At 50.1% G+C, this 18,530-nt stretch overlaps 1 pseudogene; it reads right to left on the reverse strand.

Annotated features, from left to right (window-relative positions):
• Positions 1-10,583: 10,583 nt before the first annotated feature.
• On the reverse strand, positions 10,584-17,810 carry LOC123134903 (LRR receptor-like serine/threonine-protein kinase EFR; annotated as a pseudogene).
• Between the last annotated feature and the right edge of the window lie 720 nt (positions 17,811-18,530).

Below are 18,530 nucleotides of genomic sequence, written 5' to 3' on the forward strand. Positions count from 1 at the left end.
GATCTCGAGCGGTCCGAGCAAGAGCTCGGCCATGCCAAGAAGCAGCTCGAGGACAAAGAAGGTGAGTCACACCGCTTTGAATGGTTACCTTACAGAAAAGGATTTTGGTTGCAATAAAATTAACAAGGATAATGTGTGTATTGCAGGGGCCACTAACGAGGTGGCAGCCCTGAAGGAGGCTGTGTCCGCGGCCGACCGCAGTGCGGCCGCGGAACGGTCAGAGAGAGAAAAGCAGGAGGCACGGGTGGCGGAAGTACGGCAAGAGCTCCAGGCTCTCATGGAGAAACATGAGAGTTTGGAGCGTGACTCCAAGACTCGAGAGTCCGAGCTTGCCTCGGCTCTCGAAAGTGCCAAGTCCGCCAAGGCCGAAGCCCATAAGGCCCTTCAGGAGGTTGAAGATGTAAAGAAGATAGCGGCGGGTAAGGCATTTTTCATGCAAAGCAAGCATGTTAATGTAAAATACCTGATACTTACCCGCATTCGGAGCTCTCCAGGGGCGTTTGCAGATCTGCCGCGTAGTGCGTCTGATGCCGCCGCATTCTATCGTGGCGAGGAGGGGAGCTCGACGGAAAAAGTCTTCTGGTCTCAGTATGCTGAGGCCGGACACCCGGTGCCCCCAAGCGACCAGCTGAAGCAGCTGGTCGAACTCCACAAGGTAGCTGAAGAGGCCATGAAGGGCCTTATAGTCCGGCTGTGGCCTGGACAGGCCATGCCTGGGAGCTACTTTGGCCTCGTGCGGCGGCTGGTGGATGCATGCCCCTGGGTGGATGTCATCAAGCGCTCCGCCTGTATTGAAGGCGCTCGCCGGGCCCTCGCCCGCACAAAGGTGCAATGGGGCAGGTTGGATGCGGAGAAGCTTCTCACGGACCCACCGCCACCGGGCAAGGAGTATCGCACGCCCGAAATGTATTATAAATCTGTCCTGAAGGGAGCCCGCGATATTGCGGATGAGTGCCCCAGAAATGTAATCTTTGAGTGAATTTGCTATGTATTATCCTGTGCGCTGAAACTTTGTTCATGTGCGCTTTGAGCAACGCTTTTTTAATTTAAAATATTACCTTCTGTGCGGCCGTTTATAAAATCTGAGAGATGGCAAGTCGTTGGCTTCAGCCCCCAAGCCACGAGTGCTGGGGTGTTCGGGATAAACTTGAGCACTCTTGTTCCCATTGTTGGGTCCATCGAGGGAGGCGCTCAACACAACGAACAAGGCAACCGGACTTATAATGCTTGAACACTCTCACTTAGCCATAGAATTCTATAATTTTAAATTTCGGCGAAGCCCCTGGTATTCGGAAGACCGAATCCGGGGCGCTATCCACGCCTTCGTCGGACATTGTCCGGAACTTCGCTCGAAGCGGCGTGAGTCTTTAAGGACCCGAAAAAACCTCTCGAACAGCGACCAGTCTCTCGCCTTATCATGCCAGTCAGTTTTAGCTTTCTCCACTGAGGCGCTCGCCCGGCTCAACCGGGGCGCAATCGCAGTGGTTCTCCCAGTGCCACCTTAGCCGACAGAACGGAACGTAAGGCACCAAAACGTGGGAGCCGGGCAAACCCAACTATTGACCCAAGACATGATTCGGAGCCGATTCATATAATGCTATAAGTTCGGGGTGCCGCACTTGTGAAAGTGTTCGGACTTATGACACCATAGAGTGGGGAACACAAGCCCCTGGCGTATTAGGCCGTACCAAAATATACGGGCGCAAGATGTCATATAATGAGCATATATATATATATAAGGTAATGCAATTGCAATCAAAAAGGTGCTGCATTATTAATGAAAGAAAGTCTGCTAGTAGAGCGGACTGATACAAATAGTGCGGTAAGCAAGGGATTTGGACTAAGTAAACATGTCCCCCTCCAGGGGTGAGCTGCGGACTTGGTGTATATAATCGAATTTAATGCTCGTAATTGAGACCACCTGAGTGTTCGTCGCAGCCTTCTTTAGTCCCTGACTGTTGCATCATGAGTTCGGCAGGTTTGCCGCCGGACAGGGCTTCTGGTTAACGGAGTCCTGTGTACATAAAAGAAGAAAAATAAAAAATATAAAAAAAGGGGGGCACACTTGCGAGCCCCCGGTGTGGTCGAACCGCACTCTGGGTCCGTTGCGATCGTGCCCCCTCCCCTGTGCCCATGGTATCTCCAAAGCGTAATGATGTACGCGGAGTGTTATTATTGCGATCATGCGCGGGCGAGGGTTGGGGCCGCATTGCTACGCATGCTCTGATCGCGCCAGGTGGTCTTGGTTGGTATTGCTTCGGGCGCGTTTTGCTGTATCCGGCTGTTTAACGGCCGGACTGGAGAATTGCCTTAAGAGGCTACTCTGTACTTCTGCCGCGAGAGCCGCTGTATGTTCCTCCGTCCGGAGGGAGCGCTCCATATTCCCATTGACCGTGATGACTCCACGAGGGCCTGGCATCTTGAGATTTAGGTATGCATAATGCGGCACCGTGTTGAATTTTGCAAACGCGGTTCGTCCGAGCAGAGCGTGATAGCCGCTGCGAAACGGGACTATGTCGAAGATTAACTCTTCGCTCCGGAAATTATCCGGGGATCCGAAGACCACTTCCAGTATGACTGAGCCTGTACAGTTGGCTTCCACTCCTGGTATGACACCTTTAAAGGTTGTCTTTGTAGGTTTAATCCTTGAGGGGTCTATGCCCATTTTGCGCACTGTATCCTGATAAAGCAGGTTCAGGCTACTGCCGCCGTCCATCAGGACTCTCGTGAGGTGAAATCCATCGACGATTGGGTCTAAAACCAATGCGGCGAATCCGCCATGGCGTATGCTGGTCGGATGGTCTCTTCGATCGAAAGTGATCGGACAAGAGGACCATGGATTGAACTTCGGGGCGACTGGCTCCATCGCATAGACGTCCCTTAGTGCGCGTTTCCTCTCCCTCTTGGGTATATGGGTCGCGTATATCATATTCACCGTCCGCACTTGTGGGGGAAAACCCTTCTGTCCTCTATTGTTCGGCGGTCGGGTCTCTTCCTCGTCGTCGCTGTTTAGCCCCTTGTCATTGTTTTCGGCAATTAACTTGCCGGCCTGCTTGAACACCCAGCAATCTCTATTAGTGTGGTTAGCTGGCTTTTCAGAGGTGCCATGTATCTGGCATAAGCGGTCGAGTATTCGGTCCAGATTGGACGGACCCGGAGTGGTTCTTTTGAATGGCTTCTTCCGCTGACCGGGTTTAGAGCCTCGGAATCCGGCGTTGACTGCCGTATCCTCCTTATCGTCGCCGTTAATGCGGCGTTTGTTTTTGTTTCGACGTGACCTGCCGTTGTTGTCCTTAGTATCCGGACTGCCAGAATTTTTACGGAGATTGTTGCTGCGAGCTAGCCAGCTGTCCTCTCCCGCGCAAAAGCGGGTCATTAACGATGTGAGGGCTGCCATGGATTTCGGCTTTTCCTGCCCCAGGTGCCGGGCTAGCCATTCGTCCCGGATGTTATGTTTGAAGGCTGCAAGGGCCTCTGCATCCGGACAATCGACGATTTGATTTTTCTTCGTCAAGAACCGTGTCCAGAATTGTCTGGCCGATTCGTCTGGCTGCTGAATGATGTGGCTTAGGTCATCGGCGTCTGGTGGTCGCACATACGTGCCTTGGAAGTTATCAAGGAATGCGGCCTCCAGGTCTTCCCAACACCCAATTGACTCTGCGGGCAAGCTGTTAAGCCAATGCCGAGCTGGTCCTTTAAGCTTGAGTGGGAGATACTTGATGGCGTGGAGATCGTCGCCGCGGGCCATATGGATGTGGAGAAGATAATCTTCTATCCAAACCGCGGGGTCTGTTGTGCCATCGTAGGATTCAATGTTTACGGGTTTAAACCCTTCAGGGATTTGATGATCCATTACTTCGTCAGTGAAGCATAGCGGGTGTGCGGCGCCTCTGTATTGAGCAATATCGCGACGCAGCTCGAGAGAGCGCTGTCTGCTGTGCTCGGCCCGGCCGGGGTTATTGTATCCGGCGCGACGGTATTCGTCGTGGGTCGTGGGGCGCCCACGTGATCCGTAGATGGATCTGGATTGTCTTGCTTTGTCCTCCAATATGTCTCGCAAGTCCGGCGCGTTCCCTCTTGGCTTCGTACTTTTGGAGCGATGCCGGGGTACGGTCTTGGCTGGGGGCCTGGATGCCTCTCTGTCACGACCACGGGGTGGTCGGTCAGCCATATCGTGCGCTGGTGATGGAGGTATGTATGCTTCCTCCTCTAATCGGGGGAGCAGCTTGCGTCTTGGGTAGCTTTTGGAGGGGCGTTCGAGTTTATACTCTTCGGCCGCGAGGACCTCGGTCCATCGATCGGCCAGCAGGTCCTGATCAGCTTGAAGCTGTTGCTGCTTTTTCTTTAGGCTGTTTGCTGTGGCGATAAGCCTGCGCTTGAAACGCTCTTGTTCGACGGGATCCTCAGGTACGACGAATTCGTCATCGTTAAGGCTTGCTTCGTCTTCGGAGGGAGGCATATAGTTATGATCCTCAACCTCTTCATCTGCCGCCCTCTCGTGAGGGCTTGCTTCTGCATCCTCCTGCGCTGAGTCTTGCTGGAGGGGATTGTCTTCGGCACTCTCTGGGGTATTATTATCTCCTGTGCCGGAATCTCCATTCTTGCTGTGGCGGGATTTAGAGCGGCGCCGCTGACGCCGGCGTTTGGGCTGCTTCTTTAAAGAGTCTGCCTCCGCTGTTTCTTCGCCGTCCCCATCTTTTGGGGTATCCACCATGTATATGTCATATGACGAGGTGGTTTTCTAGTGCCCTGTGGGCGCTGGTTCCAGTTCGTCTCCGGCATCATCGTCCATAGCGTCGATGTCTTCGGAGTCGTAGTCTAGCATGTCGGTTAGATCGTCGACAGTGGCTACAAAGTGGGCGGTGGGTGGGTTCTGAATTTCTTCGTCGTCTGTACCCCAACCATCCTGGCCATAGTCCGGCCAGGGCTCTCCTGATAACGAGAGATGCTTTAGAGAATTCAGGATATCGCCAAGGGGCGAGTATTGGAAGATGTCCGCGGCAGTGGATTCCATAACCAGCGCCCAATCCGATTTGATTGGTAGGGGCGCAGGAGGTTCGAAGTCCGGCACCTCGGAATCACAAATTTCACGGGGGACGAGATTATTGTTCGGCTCCATCGCCGTGGAAGTTGAAGCCCCCGAGGCGGTGTCTATCCACCGATCCTCTATCCGGGCGATCGGCTCCGGACTAATGGCCGGAGCGGATTCGTGTGCGGCCATCAAGGCACTGTTCGGCGGCAGAGCTAGATCATGCCCATCGCAACAGTGCGGCGCGCTTGGCTGTGGCTCGGGTCCATCGAAGATCAAGTCTCCGTGGACATCGGCCGTGAAGTTTAGGCTTCCGAATCTGACCTGACGGCCAGGGGCGTAGCTTTCGATCTGCTCCAGATGGCCAAGCGAATTAGCCCGCAGTGCGAAGCCGCCGAATACGAAGATCTGTCCGGGGAGAAAAGTCTCACACTGGACAGCGTTCTTGGTTGAAGATGCCATCAAGCCTATCAGTGACGACACAGAGGAACTCTCAATGAAAGCACCAATGTCGGTGTCAAAACCGGCGGATCTCGGGTAGGGGGTCCCGAACTATGCGTCTAGGCGGATGGTAACAGGAGACGAGGGACACGATGTTTTACCCAGGTTCGGGCCCTCTCGATGGAGGTAAAACCCTACGTCCTGCTTGATTAATATTGATGATATGGGTAGTACAAGAGTGGATCTACCACGAGATCAAGGAGGCTAAACCCTAGAAGCTAGCCTATGGTATGATTGTTGTAATGTATGTTGTGTCCTACGGACTAAAGCCCTCCGGTTTATATAGACACCGGAGGAGGCTAGGGTTACACAGAGTCGGTTGCAATGGTAGGAGATCTACATATCCGTATCGCCAAGCTTGCCTTCCACGCCAAGGAAAGTCCCATCCGGACACGGGACCGAGTCTTCAATCTTGTATCTTCGTAGTCTTGGAGTCCGACGGACGATGATAGTTCAGCTGTCCGAACACCCCCTAGTCTAGGACTCCCTCACCCACCTTCTAGTCTTGTATAGTTGAGGTAGAGGCCTTCCTTTGTATTATATATGCGTGCACCAGCGCCCCAATCAATACAACGATTATTGTATTGCAAAATATCTCTCTACATGGTATCAGTTTTTAGGTTTTAATCCTCGTCTTCCGCCGCCGCTGTGACCCCAGCACCGCCGTCGCCGCGCGAATCCTCCCACGCCGCCCCCCGCCGCGCGACTCCTCCCGCTCCATCGCCGCCACCCCGCCGCTGCCGCGTGACTCCTCCGCGCCGCCGCCGCTACCCAACCACCGCCGTCGGACCCGCAATGGCGTCCACCGGCCCGTCCGCCGTCGCCTCTGCCGTCCAGCCGCCGGCGCCCTCCGGTGCAGCCCCGCCGCCGTACTGCGCGACCGCCGCCTACGGCGCGCCCGGCATCACCCACATGCAGCTGGCGCCCTCCGGCGCGGCCCCGCCGCCGTACGGCGCGGCCACCGCCTACGACGCGCCCGACGTCACCCATATGCAGCCAGCCCCGCCAATGGCCGGCGGCCATGCTTCGCCCGCCCCGTCGATGTCTTCTCCGGGCTGGTGTTATCCATTGCCACCTTACCAGCAGTGAACAAGTCAATCCCTACCTGTTTTCCGTGATGTGCGTATCAACAAGTCAATCCTTACCTGTTTTTATGTATTCCCATGAACATGCACATGCATCCTTTGTTAAATACATTTGATGCAACAATGACGATACATGGAACACATTCTTGTTCACATATATACAGATTTTCTTTTTCACATTTAAAATTTCTTGTACATTCGTCCTATCCATTCTTTTTTCCAACGAGAATACACTTTTATAAGCATCTTCTATTATTACTAGTTACTAACAAACGTGCGTCACCCACGTAATCATGGCATTTTTCTAGTACCGCGGTTTAAGATCACCGAACTTGGGCCACCTTGGCAAAGGGCGAATAACACTACATTTTTCAAGAAATTTTATTCAAATTTGTGCTATAAGAAAATAATCTGATCCTTGCTTTTATCGTCCCATATTTTCTAGATTTTTGTATCTCATCTTGTTTCGGGAGGGAGATTCGAGGAGATGATTATGGGGCCTAAATATGGTGAGCTTTTAAGAGATAACTATTTGCAGTGTTAAACTATAATTAAGAAGTCCGATGTTTAGCGCTAAATGCATTTGGCGCTAAACATTAAACGATGTGGACAACGTAAGGTTAGAAATATGTATTGTACGCTCTTCATGCTTTTATAGGGGTAGTAACTTGTATATGGATAGATTACTACCACTCAATCTAAAATAAATATAAGTAAATATTATGCAGGAACTTGTTTAATCAAGAACATCATAATTGAGCACGATTGTCTTGTTGTACAATGTGTCCCTAATCCATCTAATTTTCCAACTGGCCCACGACCCTGAGAAATAATTTTTCCAACTAGGGGCATATGCCCCACCCCCTCCCAAGAACAAATCATCCCCTTAACAAATGTTTTCTATAACTGATATGGTCATGATCCATCCATCCTCTTTGTGTTGATTTATCTTGCTGGAGTCTGACTTTTGTTTGACCCGATCAGCCAACCCATCCATCCTATATGGCAAAATGTGCCAGCAAGTCTAGTGAGGACGGGAAGCGGCATTGAATTAATTCACTTCGGTATTCTCATGAAAATCCCACTCACGCCGTCCCATGAGACAAAACTATAAATATTTGGAGGTGCCATCCAGCCTTCAGACATGAGATCTATCAATCTGCCACCATTTTGAATCTCCATATTTTGCATTTTTTGAAAGTTGTTTATAGACTCAATTAAAATAGTGATAAAATCTTCGTCCGTTTCGTACTAGTCAATTGTGAGCGCCCTAACCTTGATCATATGGCTCAGCTCTTCCACAATGTGAGGAGATAAGTGTAGCACTATTGTCCCGAGCACTTTAAGCGATGTAAAGTTCCCCGTTCCTTTTGGCAGCTTTGTTCTTGTATAAACACATAGGTATATCAGATATCTAAGTTGAACAACACTTTCAAGTAATTCTTTAGTTCTTACCGAGATGTCAAATGTCTGCAAATGAGGAAGCCTACCGTCTAATCACGGGTACGATGGGGGCATATGCCCCCCCCCCTCCAAAAAAGGAATAAATCATTTCCATGTAGTCCGCCCATACTATCCCCGCGCCCGAGGACACTTGGTTGCTATAGACATCGCGCCCGCCCATAGTGTCCCCGCGCCCGGGTTCCGCTTTTTCCTCCAATTAATGATGATAAAATATACTTCGGCGGCCCATCTGATTTTGAATATGAAGCTGAGCTTAATGACTACAACAAATGCATTGTTGCTAGAAGGGGTAATGTTATAGTTGGATAAAATTAAATTCATGTATGCAAGAATGTACAACTCCGTAAAATTTATTTTTCTTTCATGGAGGTTTTTATAATCAGGGGAAGCAGAGTTTGAAACGTACGTTGTATAGGGCAATTTTATGGTTTATCATGCAGAAGGTGAAATTTTCATGAGAAGCAAGTCGGAAGATCAAATCTCAAATACCTTTCTATATCTACGAGGTCACTAACTCTATAGTCAAGAATATGGTAAGAACTTTAAATTTCTTTCCATATCCAATTCCACTAGTCAACATGCCATAAATTGATGGCAAGTGATTTTTTGTTCTTTCAGTATTCCTCATTCAATATTACACTCACAATTTACTCAAGTGTTATATGCAAATAGAAAGACTCGTGCTTGTCACCAACGAGTTACCAAAGGTTCTCATCAAGTCAGGTTATCCATGGGCCAGCATGACGAGCGTGCGGTCATCTCTACAAGCTGAGCACATGTTGTTAGGGACGCCCTGATCCTAGAAAAAAATGACCATCTTCTGGTTTAAAGAACACGAAAAAGGTAATCCTGATCTCAACATGTTCACCGGAATACCCTTCTCATGAGTCATGTTTTTCAAAATAAATTGATTAAGTCATATTTTTGGAGGGAATTTATTGAGTCATATTGTTGTTGAAGTACGTGATCAAACGGTACTTGTATGAAACTTATAGAACTTGACCGATCATATTTTTTTATCTATTTCTATCCAACCGTTAAACATGGCTTGTGCCCAAAGCAGCTGCCATGTTTGCATCCCAACCCACTGTCTGAAACTCCCCTTCCCCTCCTGGGCCAGTCGCACACGATGTTTGGATTGTTCGTTGCTTAGCATCACATGGGCTCAGTCGTTCGCTCACTTGCAGCTCACCACCGCTCGTTTGCACCTTAGCGCACCACCACTGATTCTGGCCAAATCCACCATCGTTGTGCCGCCCAAACACAGGATCTACCACGGCCTAACCCCAATCCACCCTAGATGTCACCGTGCAACCGCGTCCAAAGCAACACTGGCTTTCTCGTGGTGCATATACGACGGCCCGGCCGCTACTCTGCAGAAATCTCCTTCAACCGGTGTCGGCTGTGGAAATGCACATTCGACATGCCAAACCTAGGAGGATGAATTTGATCAAAAAATTAAATGGGAAAGAATTTGGGCACATGTGGCCAATAGAAAGATCTTACACTAATCGGACACATTCATATCATCTGGGTAAGAAAATGGCAGCATGCATTGAGTTTGGTCCATGGATGAACACCTACCATTCTCTATTATTGTACAGTTCAGCATTTAACACCGCCATCAAGTGTAAATATATAACCAGTAACTTGGGAGAGAGTTTTAACAACAAGGTGAAGCGGTTTATAAACTTTCCTATGCATGATATGGTTGACCAAATATGTTTCATGATCATGCATTTGTGGAAATTAAGAAGAAATTGTTGATTGTCTGTAAGGGGATAAGCTTCCTGTAGTGGTAGAATAAGTGGTTAACACGAGTAGAAATGTTACACATTTATCTTTCGAAAAATCAACATTCTTGGGTGCTAAAGTTAGAGATGCCAAGAATGAAAGGCTGCATATTGTTAACTTTGAAATGCAAGATTGCAGTAGCCTCGAGTGACGACATACTGGGAAACCATGTGAGCATGCCATGCTTTTCTTCGCCTCCCAACCGAACATAAATATGCACCAATATTTGCACGAGTATTACTCAGTAGCAAGATTCAAGGCTAATGATGCATCTCCAATTCCAACACTTGCATATCAGTCTCAGTGGCCTGAAATGGCTCAGGATCATGTATTGAGTTAAGTTTCCTTAAGTGAGAAAGAGTATGATATAATTGCTTGGTTTGGCACCAGGCGAAGAAACCACCAAAGCGAGATCCAAAAAAATTATCCCGTCGCCGAAAGCGTCTGTTATTCTGTGATCCCGTCTGGAGGCCTTCATTGATACTCTGCCAGAGGGGGAACCATTGGGGAGGCGATCTTCATTGACCTTGATTCCTCGATGCTGACTTGTGACTAGTTCCTACCGAACCTACAGGTCCATAATAGCTATATTACTATTTTTTTGATATCCTCAGAGATCTAATCGATGTAATTTTTGCGATGTGTTTGTTGGGATCCAATGAATTGTGGGTTTATGATGAGATTATTCATTGAAAGTAAGTGAGTATTTTCTAAGATTTATTATATGTGATGTTAGAGCATTGTATTTCTCTTTGATCTATCTCACTAGTGCAGAACCGGGCCAGGTGAAGTTGAGGTGTACCACCACACAAATTCACATTGCCAGCAACTGCTAAGTAAGTGATGTTTCTGAAAACACCTTCGTTTGGCACCTCGCCATGCAAATTATTGAAGGATATATCCAATTTTTTCAGTGATATCAAATTCTGTAGTACTAATGGGATTGTCCCTGACAAGTTGTTATGTGCTCGGTACAATTCCTGCAGGCTTCCTATGCTACCAAGTTCCTTAGGAATATTACCAGAGAACTTATTCATGTCCAGGTTCAATATACTGAGCCCCTTTATATTTGTAAGTGACCGAGGTATGCTTCCCTCAAAGAAATTGTTGTCTAACAATATCTGTTCCAACACTATGCAATTCTGAATACTATCAGGTACCTTTCCGGACAACTGGTTTCCTGATAGACTCAGTTGGTTAAGGTTTCCCAAGTTACCAACTTCACTAGGGAGGGGTCCAGAAAGGGAATTGTATGACAAGTCCAAATACCAAGAAAGGCTAATTAATTGGAAAATCTCTTTTGGTATTGAACCATTGAGATGTTAATTCTTCGACAAATCAAGTGCAAAGAGATTTTTCAACTCCCCCAGGCTTTCCGGAATTGGCCCCTCCAAGTTTGCATTACGTGCAGCAAGCTTATTCAACTGCGTAAGGTTCCCTATGGACGATGGTATGAGGCCAGACAAGCTAGTATTGTACAAGAATAGCTCAATCAAATTCTCTAGCTTACCAATGCCCTCTGGAATCACCCCAGATATGGAATTGACCGCTATCCCAAGTGTTTCCAGACCAACCAGATTGCCTATGTCTGCAGGAATAATCCCTGAGATCAGATTGCTACTTAAGCTTAAGGTCTGCAGAGTCGTTGAGAGGTTCACAATTGAACCCGGTAGTTGTCCTCCAAAAGAATTGAAGTTCAATGACAGTCGCAGTAGTTGGCTGCAGTTTGTAAGACAATAGGCTTTGGGGGGAACCGGCACAACCCTCTAGGGGTGGCCTATCACATATATATATAATGAAGTGATATACAACGTTACAATATACACATGTAAATACAGTCTAACACCCTCCCTCAATCTTAGCCACTTTCTAATGAATCTAGAAGGGTAAGATTGCGCCTGCAAGTCTCAAACTGTGGCAAAGGCAATGGCTTGGTGAAGATGTCAGCAAGTTGATCCTTGAAAGAAATAAACTTGATCTGTAGTTGCTTCTGAGAGACACGTTCACGCACAAAGTGATAGTCAACTTTAATGTGTTTCGTTCGGGCATGGAATACCGGATTTGCAGAAAGGTATGTAGCACCGATGTTATCACACCAAAGAACAGGAGGCTGTGATTGGGGTATACTTAACTCCTGAAGCAAGGACTGTACCCAGATGATCTCTGATGTGGCATTGGCCACAGCCTTATACTCAGCCTCAGTACTGCTACGCGAGACAGTAGCCTGTTTCCGAGCACTCCAGGCAATTAGGTTAGAGCCAAAGAAGACAGCATAACCCCCCGTGGATCGCCTGTCATCCGGATTGCCAGCCTAGTCTGCATCAGAATATGCTGAAAGACAACCAGAGTCAGACGGCCGAATATGCATACCATGAGCCACCGTGAAACGAATATAGCGCAAAATCCGCTTAACAGCAGACCAATGAGTGTCACGGGGTGACTGCAAATACTGGCAGACTCGGTTAACAGCATAGGAAATATCTGGTCGCTTGATCGTCAAGTACTGGAGCCCACCAACAATACTCCTGTACTCTGTCGCATCAGAAGAAGAAAGAAGCACACCATCAACAGCATTGAGCTTATCAGTGGTAGACATGGGTGTAGTCGTCGGTTTGCACTTAAGCATCCCAGCTCGCTGAAACAAATCCAGAGAGTACTTCTTCTGCGTCATAACAAGGCCAGCAGCACGAGAAGTAACCTCCACACCAAGAAAGTAATGAAGCTTCCCAAGGTCCTTGACCGCAAAATCAGCACCAAGTGAGCGAACAAGCGCAGTAGCAGCCGACTGAGAGGAGCTGACCAAAATGATATCATCTACATAGACCAACAAGTACATAGTAACCTCAGGCCTTTGAAGAAGAAACAATGAGGAGTCAGCAGTTGATGATGCAAAACCATGAGCACGAAGAGCCATTGCAAGACGAGCATGCCAAGCACGAGGAGCCTGCTTCAGACCATAAATTGCCTTGGACAGACGACAGAGATGATCAGGGCGATCCGGATCAGAGAAACCCGGAGGCTGGCGCATGTAAACCTCCTCCGCCAAGACACCATAAAGAAAAGCATTTTGAACATCAAGCTGACGAAGAAACCAACCTCGAGTAACAGCCAGAGAGAGAAGAAGTCTGATGGTAGTAGGCTTGACCACTGGACTGAAGGTGTCTTCATAGTCAAGTCCAAAACGCTGTCGAAAACCACGAGCAACCAGACGAGCCTTATAGCGCTCAATGGACCCATCAGAATGCCTCTTCACTTTGAAAACCCATTTGGAATCAGTGACATTTACCCGTGATTGTGGAGGAACAAGAGTCCATGTCTGATTGCGAAGAAGCGCTTGATACTCCTGCTCCATGGCCTCTCTCCAATGAGGAATGCGCATAGCATCTTGATACGTGCGTGGCTCAGAGGATGGATCTGCGAGAGCAGCAGACATGCACGCCGCTAACCAAGCAACTGTGCCATCGTGACGTTGCTTAGGCTGAAAAATGCCACTCCGACAGCGCGTATGTGGACATAGAGCAGCAGCAGGAGCCGGCGGAGGCGAAGGTGACGGAGACGTGACGGTCGCCGGAGATGGAGGAATCACCTCAGGCGAGCTCGGGACAGACGACTCCGGGCTGCATGGCGAAGACTGGCCCGACGACAGGGGCTCAGAGGCCATGGGCGAACCGAGAGTGGGCGAGGCCAGCTCCGGTGACACCGGCCCAGACGGCCTTGGCGAGGCGAGAGCAGGCGAGGCCGGCCCTGGTGAGAAGGGCCCAGACACCCTGGGTGAGGCAGGGGCGGGCGAGGAGGCCGGCCCAGTCGGCGGGGTTGCAGGGCGCGACGATGGCAAAGGCAGCCCAGAAGCCAGAGGCGACCGGGCCAGGACATCGATCGGCCGCGCATGAGCATGGAAACCGAGGCCATGCAGGGGCGCCATGTGCTCCTCATGCACAACAGAAGGTGCCGAGGATGAAGGCGATGGCGGCGAAGAGGAAGATGGCACTTCCAGAATCTCCAAACGAGCCCCACGACCAGTGCCTGCACCATGGTTAGGCAACAATAGAGGAGAATATGCAACATCATCAAATTGGTCAGAAGCAACAGAGGATGAATGCATGACAGGTGGCTCGGTAGTGGACACAGGGAGTTTGGCAAAGGGAAAAACATGCTCATCAAACACAACATCCCGAGAGATGTAGACACGATTAGTGGGCACATGAAGACATTTGTATCCTTTATGAAGAGAGCTATAACCAAGAAAAACACACTTCTTGGAACGAAACTCGAGCTTACGCTTGTTATATGGACGGAGATGGGGCCAGCAAGCACACCCAAACACCTTGAGAAAGGTGTAGTCCGGTTGTTCATTAAGGAGAACTTCAATGGGAGTCTTCATATTCAAAACACGAGTGGGAGTACAATTGATGAGAAAACATGCAGTGGTGAAAGCATCACTCCAAAAACGAAACGGAACAGATGCATGGGCCAAAAGAGTCAGACCAGCTTCAACAATGTGACGATGCTTACGTTCTACTGAACCATTCTGCTGATGTGTATGTGGACATGCTAAACGGTGAGTGATCCCAAGCGACTGAAAGAAGGAGTTGAGGTTGCGATACTCGCCACCCCAGTCCGACTGAACATGAACAATTTTGTGCTTGAGAAGGCGTTCAACATGTTTTTGGAACTGAACAAAAATGTCAAACACATCAGATTTACGTTTGATAAGATAAAGCCAGGTAAAGCGGCTGTAAGCATCAACAAAACTGATATAGTTATTATGACCACTAACAGAAGTCTGAGCAGGACCCCATACATCTGAAAACACAAGTTCTAAAGGATGTTTCACCTCACGACTGGACTCCGAAAAAGGAAGTTGATGACTCTTCCCCTGCTGACAAGCATCACACACTGCTACATCTTTATTACTAGACACACTAGGAAGCTCATGACGACGCAAAACATGCCGGGCAATAGGTGTGGCCGGGTGACCAAGACGAGCATGCCACTGTGACGGAGATACCCGAACTCCACTGAAGACGCGAGCGACGCCAGGATGCTCTAGACGATAGAGACCTTGGCAGAGCCGCCCACTAAGAAGAATGTCCCTCGTGCCCCGATCCTTAATAAAAAGATCAAAAGGATGAAATTCACAAAGCACATTATTATCACGAGTGAGTTTAGGAACTGAAAGAAGATTACGTGTCACAGATGGAACTCGAAGAACATTGCGAAGTTGAAGACTCCTATTGGCATGTCTAGTGAGAAGTGATGCTTGACCAATATGAGAGATGTGCATACCTGCTCCATTGGCGGTGTGGATCTTGTCGGAGCCATGGTAGGGTTCACGAGTGTGAAGCTTCCCCATCTCACTGGTCAGGTGCTCTGTCGCCCCAGAGTCCATGTACCAGTGGGGATCAATGGAGTAGGACTGAGTGTGTCCCTGTGGCTTCTGCGGCGGCGGACGATCGGCCATGGCGACCTGACGAGCAAAGTTGCGTGTATCCTTCCCGTCATTGACGAGACCAAGAAAACCCCGCTGGAAGCGCTTGTGACACTTCGAGGCCCAGTGCCCATCGCGACCACAAAGCTGGCACACACGTGGACCGCCAGCTCCTGGTAGCGTCGCAGTAGGAGGAGGGGCCGAGGCGGGTGGTGGTGACTGCCCCGAAGGAGCCCTGGATGAAGCAGAGGAGCGACCACCCTTGGTGGCGGCGTTTGCCGAGAGGGCGCCGTTGCCCCTGGATCGGCGCGTCTCGACTCGTTGCTCAGTAAGTAGGAGGCGTGAAAAGACCTCGTGTGCTGGCATGGGCGTGGAGTTGCCCCTCTCATTGATGATCTCGACTAGGGCGTCATACTCCTCATCAAGACCATTGACAATAAACGAGTTGAACTCGGAGTCGGTGAGGGGCTGTCCAATGGAGGCCAGCGTGTCGGCGAGACTCTTGACTTTGTTGTAGAACTCAGTGGCGGTGGAGTCAAGCTTCTGACACTCCCGAAGTTGGCGACGGAGCCCAGATACACGAGCCTGCGACTGTGCCGCAAACGAGCGCTCAAGAATAGTCCATGCCTCGTGGGACGTCTTGGCGAGGACAACAAGCCCAGCAACGGCCGGAGAGAGCGACCCCTGGATGGAGGAGAGGTTCGCCTGATCCTGCCCTGTCCAGACACGGTGAGCCGGATTATAGACCGGACCGTGCACGCTGTCAACCAGCGCAGGAGGGCAAGGGAGAGAGCCGTCGACATAGCCAAGCAGATAGTGACTCCCAAGAAGCGGAAGAACCTGCGCGCGCCAGAAGATGTAATTGTCCGACGACAACTTGATGGTGATGAGATGGCCGAAGTGAAACGGCGGCGGCGGCTGCGATCACATCGAGGAGACTGGCTGAGGTGAGACCACCGTGGAGACAGTCAGAGGGGCAGCCGGCGCGGTGACAGAGGGCGCGATGGCCGCGGTTGACGCCGCGAAGCCTGCCAGCGCGACGTCCTCCGCCACCAGCGGCGCAGTGGCCGAGGGCGCGACAGCCGCGGTTGACGGGGCGGCGGCGGTGTGGGCCACAAGCGCCTGCCCGGGCGAAGTAGCAGCCGGCGGGAGCGCGAAGAGGGAGCCGACGCTCCGTGTCCCGATCGGCGCCTGAAGGGAGGCGGCATCCAGCGGCCTCGAGAGAAGTGCCGCGAGGTAGGCCGGCAGAAAACCGGTGGCGGTGGAGCCGGACGCAGCGGCGGACGTCATAGCAGTCGGGCGACGGCGACGGCGGGCGCGGCGGCGGCGGCGGTGGCGGCGGCAGCGGCGGCGGCGGTTTAGGGTTTTTAGGCGGAAGCGGACGTAACCTAGCGTGATACCATGTAAGACAATAGGCTTTGGGGGGCGGCACAACCCTCTAGGGGTGGCCTATCACATATATATATAATGAAGTGATATACAACGTTATAATATACACATGTAAATACAGTCTAACACAGTTTGCCAGAGAAGTAATGAATTCCCACCCCTTGTTGTGATTGGCTTCAAGCTTATTGACTGCCAAATTCAGTTCTTGAAGAGATCCCAGCTTCCCCAACATGGGAGGCACGTACCCACTAAAGTTATTCTGCACGAGGCTAAGTTTTACAAGGGAAGACATGTTGGATATTGAATAAGGGATTGACCCTGTAAAGTGATTACCACCCGCGCCAAGATACCTCAACTTGGGGAACTTGCTTCCTATATCATCCGGAATGCTTCCGGAGAACATGTTTTGCCCTACATCAAATGCTTCCAGCAATGACCAGTTGTAGATAGAAGGTGGGAGCATACCACTGAGGAGGTTGTTGAAGAGACCGAAATATCGCATGCTCTGGATGCTGCCGAGCCCTGGTGGGATTGAGCCCACGAGCTGGTTATCTGCGAGGGACACGGCTTGTAGATGGGACATATTGGCCAGTGACACTGGGATGGGCCCTGTGAAGCTGTTGTTTCTCAGTGTGATCACTTCTAGGGATGTTAACTTCTCGCCGAGCTCAGTTGGGATGGCCCCGCCAAGCGTGTTGTTGTCCAGTCTCATCTTGATCATGCTGATGCAGGCGCTCAGGTTCATAGGGATTGTGCCGGAGAAGGAGTTCGTGTCCAAGTAGAGCCACTGAAGGCGGCGGAGGCGGCCAAGGCTAGCCGGAATGCCCCCATGGAACGAGTTGGATCTCACGTTCAGCACCCGCAGGAATGTGAGGTTCCCAATGGCGGGTGAGAGTCGCCCAACAAGGCCGGCGCCATCCAATGTCAGAGCCACCACCCGCATTGGCCTCTGGTGGCTACACACCACGCCTTGCCAGCTGCAGAAGCCCACGCTGCTGTTCCAGGAGGCCAGCGAGCCGCCATGGCTGACCCGCGCTTTGAAAGCAAGCAGCGCGGCCTTGTCGCCGGCGCTGACAACAAGGATCATCAGGGTGGGAACAATTGTCCATAGCAATCTCATGGCAGTGGCCCTTATTGCCTTGTCCATCGTGCGCTCTTGGTTTGGTTGCCAAGTAGCATATGCAAGTTCCATATATATACTATCTTGGCTTACTTGGTCATGTGTGCGTGTTACAAGTGTTGTGCTAATACTTAAAACAATGTCAAGATGGCTGCTTGGGTTGTTCCAAACCTAGCTTTAGACTTTTCCAGATGGCTGCTTGGCTTGTTCCTGTTTACATGTGATGCACTAATAATATTTCCATCAACAAGGGCTGCTACTATGGCGGGATATGGATATAATATATCGGCAAGACTTGATCGTTTCAACAAGTTGGTACAAGTGCAACAGGTGTGTGTCTGACTTTGACCAATAATTACTTGAGCAGCTGCACTGAATTTGCAACAATCATGTTCATTTTCCTGTAATTAGTCTTTAAGTCAACCACATGAGTTGTCGATCGGCAGATGCTCTATTAAGCGTGTAGTTTGTTTCCCTTCGTGATCCAACTCTCAAGCAGCTTCCCCAGCCGCCTGCAAGTGTCCACAAACTCACCTATTAGAGGTAGTTGCTGACGAGTCCACGGCTGTCGACAGTACTGACTAGTTGTATACTAGTGCCCATTCCGCTAAGGAATGTAATAAACCTGCAGACTCTACAAGCGTTGCTAGTGCAGGATGAGTACGTTATTAAGTATAGAGTAATTCCACTGTTGTAATACCAGCTGTCCATTAGTTCGTA

Source organism: Triticum aestivum, chromosome 6B, assembly GCF_018294505.1.
Source record: "Triticum aestivum cultivar Chinese Spring chromosome 6B, IWGSC CS RefSeq v2.1, whole genome shotgun sequence".
Taxonomy (NCBI): Eukaryota; Viridiplantae; Streptophyta; class Magnoliopsida; order Poales; family Poaceae; genus Triticum; species Triticum aestivum.